This window comes from Apis dorsata, unplaced genomic scaffold (assembly GCF_000469605.1).
Source record: "Apis dorsata unplaced genomic scaffold, Apis dorsata 1.3 scaffold_452, whole genome shotgun sequence".
Taxonomy (NCBI): Eukaryota; Metazoa; Arthropoda; class Insecta; order Hymenoptera; family Apidae; genus Apis; species Apis dorsata.
In genome coordinates, this window is record NW_006263697.1 from 146,042 (window position 1) to 150,119 (window position 4,078).

Here is a 4,078-nt window from a genome sequence, read left to right on the forward strand (position 1 = left end):
ATATATACACATTACTCGATTTCTAAGCCACGGTTATATTTATAAATCCCAAATCGAGGAGAGTATGCGTGCAAGCCACACCTGTTTATTCTGCTCTTTCAGAAAAAAGAAAAAGAAAAAAATCTTTTCTTTTTCAAAATCGAAAATAGAGAAAAATTTTCAAAGATATAATTTATATCGATCGCTATAGAAGAGCAAAGGCAATTAAAGGGAAAAACTTTGTCTCCTCCATATTTCTTCTTCTCGTTTCGAAGTTCACGACTCAATGTCGTGACAAAGTTTCGAAGTTTCTTCGCGGTCTGGTAAATTTTCATTTCGTGGCAAGAAACGACAGGAATTAATGGATTGCTGGAAATAACTCGAACAGAGGCTCGTCGGCCTGCAGCGAGCTGTTAAGCACGTTTAACGAGAAAAATTTGTGCAACGGAGCGGGACAACGGAGAGGAAAGAAGGGAAGGGATGGAAAAAGAATAGCGTGTGGGTGAGAAATTCATTGCCTTTTGTCTTCCTTCTTCCATTTGTTAAAAAGGGTCCCATGAACCGTTTTGTCTCGCTGGAACGCGCAACCCTTTCAAAAATACACGCGTCACGCGACTAATAGACAAGGGATAGAATAGATTTTAAATAAGTTTTTAGCGAAATCAAAGTTTGAATAGAGTAGTTGTCCTATTTTGTTCTAACATTTTTATTATTTATATGTTTTATTTATTTATTTTATCACATCGATTTATAGATCATTTTAACGTATTATATTAAATTTGATATTAAATTCTATGGTTATTGATATGGAATTATCTTTAGAAGAAGAATGTAAAAATTGTGGATCACGCCATTGTCATTTTTAATCTAAAAATATAGGATCTACTATTATACCTCAAATATTGCCGCTTTGTGTCTATCACTATTTTTATCATCGACTAACATAACAGTTTTATTATTCGAGCCTCATAAATTTTCTAAACAATGTAATTTTTCATTCTTTTATCCCATGTTATACAATACTAATGGAGAACAATGTTCAATTCTCATATAAAACATTTTCAAATTGAAAAAAGAAAAAAAAGCAGAATTGTATATTAAAATAATCGTACATTAAAAATGATAAAAGACAATTTGAAGAGATTAAATATATGTATAACTTTTTGACTATGACTTGTCCATTAGTAAAGCGTGGTATATTTATTTATCTCCCAATTTTATATTTTACAATCAAAAAACAAGAAAGAAAAGATAATTAGTAATTAAATACAGAATATTTCATTTAAATATAAAATACTAAATTAAAGCTTGTAAAGGATATAAAAGCTATATCTTCTCTCTTAATTTATTAATAAGTATATAAATTTATAAATAAGTTTAATAAATGGAAATTAAAGATGAAAATTGCTTTTACAATCATATGTAATGTTTTATATCCTTTCATTGATAAAATAAAAAAATATCTATGTATATAATATCTAAATATAATACAACAATCATCATCTCATATTCACAATAGCAAAATTATATGACACAGAAATGAAACAAAAAAATCAATAAAAATATTTTATTTATCACTTACTCTTCGCCTACGAACATGTTTCTTCTTGCTTCTGTTCTTCATATAACTCATCCACATCAAAGACATTTTCAATAAATATAAATTTATACTACTATTACTAGTATTCTCAAACGAAAAAAAAAAAATAAATAAATAAAACGAGATAGCAGAAATAAATATACTAATTACAAAACGAAATATCTATCATCCAATACCCAACAAGACTGCAACTCGTCCAATGATTTTTAATCAATATTAATATTCAATTTTCTTCTCGATTTATCAGAAGAAATTAGAAAATAAACTTGATTTTCAAGTGATAAAAATTAAGTAGCTTCACTCTGAATGTGACCAAACGTGCAGAGCGTATTCGAAACTGGATGAACGACAGTGAGGAACTGATGTCCGCGTACCAGCGTTCACCAGGCTGGTACACGGGTTAAAACGTGATGTCTCCCTCCCCTTTTGCACGAAATCTTTTTCTGCGCACGGGAAATCGGTGTGGCTCATTCATGAGCAAAATTGTACGTAGCAACCACCGGTGACCACGCTTGGTGTTTCAACAAAACGGAAGACAGAGTCGTTTTTCTGCGTAGTATTTGAGGAATCTGCGTCACTAGTCTTTTATATTCCAGTCTTTTTTTTTTTATATATCGAGCATTCGAAAAAATTTCCAACGAGGGATCACGGGGTTGCGTAAGCAACGGTGAAAATTTTCGAATTGTTCATTTGTTTTTTTTTTTCTTCCTCTTTCTTTTTCTTTCGAAAATTGCATTGAAATGGATGGAAGATACAAGTGAATCATCGATGTACGATTTTATTGTTTGAAAATGATCAATGAAAAAATCGTTTGCTCGTATTGAAATTGACATTTGTAAAATTACAGGTTGTTTTCTTTGATTTTAATCTTAAAGAAAGAATGTTTCCAGTATATTTATATTAATAACTATATTATAAAAGAAAATTTCATTTCGTGGCAATATAGAATTTTCCATGTTATAATATGAGAATAAATAATACAATATCTCTTCTGAAAATAATCAAATCTCAAACATTTACACTGTTCTTTATCAGTTGTGTCTTCTTCTCTTTTAAAAAAATCAATTCGATGAGTTTATTAAATTTTATTTCTACCGATGATCCCATTTTGGTCGATTTTGCAACCTTTGCGCATCGAGTCCTAGATATGCAACTATCGTCGCGAAAATAAAACGGGTGACGACGAAAACATTTGCTCCAGAATGTGCGGATATTTGTGAAATGCACGTTTGAAGGTTCGTGTTTCTCTTTTCGCTATTATAAATCAAGCATCGTGAAAGATAATCCCTACATGAAAACGCAGCATGTGGAGCAAAGATCGTTAATGAAAACCACAAAATGACTCGGTCCAAAAATTTAATTTCAGTTTTACGGGGGAAAAAATGTAAACGAAAACGTATCTCGATTGTGTAAAATTTTAAAATGATTGTTTGTAAATTTTCTGCAGGACAAGAATGTAATGTGTATTTTGAAAATTCTTCGAAGTTATTTTTCTTTTTTTTTTTTTATTTTCCTGAAATAAAAATATGAAGATGTAAGAATAAAAAAAATGGAAAATTGTGGAGTAATATTTCGTAGCACTTTAAAGAAATATCTTGAATAAGTGAAATGAAATAAATTTTGTAACTTTTGAATAATCCTTTGAGTTTACGATTTTGTTTTTGTGTATTATTATTTTTATAGAAGAAGTTAATAATAATTTAATAATAAATAATGGAAACAGAAAAAAGATTTCCCAAGAATAAAATTTCAAGCGATACATTATTGATTGAATAAAAGAAATCAAGAAAATATTTTTTCGAAGAATATGTACCAAAAAATAATTTTTAATACTATATTAATACCATATATTAATGATAAAAATATAAATACAGATAACGATAATTGATTAGATATTATATAACTATAAAGAATGAATGTTATTTATTATTTTTATACTTATTAATAATAAACGATAATAAACGATATGATACCTAAAATATTTACAAATTTCTCAATATTATTGAAAGAAAATTTTATCAAACCTTGCATAACAATACATTATGATTTTATACAAAATAAATTAATATAATTTCGATTACACGGATATCCCTAAATAAGTTTCATAAATATCGCAACAAAAATGTTTAACAACAAGAACTGATCAATTTCCGTACCGAAACGTTTCGAGTCACCCGGTATACAGACATTTGGAATCATAATCAAGCTGCACATCGTTCCTTCATCTAAGAAAAATCTCGAATCGCTCGATAACCTCGTTGAAAAACAAATGCATCCTCTGTTCATAATAAGAGACGCGTTTCCATCGTCGGTAAAAAGGGAAAAGGCGGTCATCACACTCGAGAGAAGATCGGCTCGTTCGCGGAACACGAGGAGAGGCATGATCGACGATCGTCGACCAAAGACCGTATAATTATTCGAGGAAGCGATCCACGCTATTCTTTATGGTTGGCCATAAACTTTCCTCTTTTTTTTTTCTCTTTTTTTTTTTTTCCCTTG

The 4,078-nt window shown here is 29.6% G+C and overlaps 1 protein-coding gene across 4 annotated transcripts in view; it reads right to left on the reverse strand.

Moving 5' to 3' along the window:
- LOC102671182 (pleckstrin homology-like domain family B member 1) overlaps positions 1-4,078 on the reverse strand; it is a 71,548-nt gene that overhangs the window by 3,923 nt on the left and 63,547 nt on the right. The window lies entirely within an intron of this gene.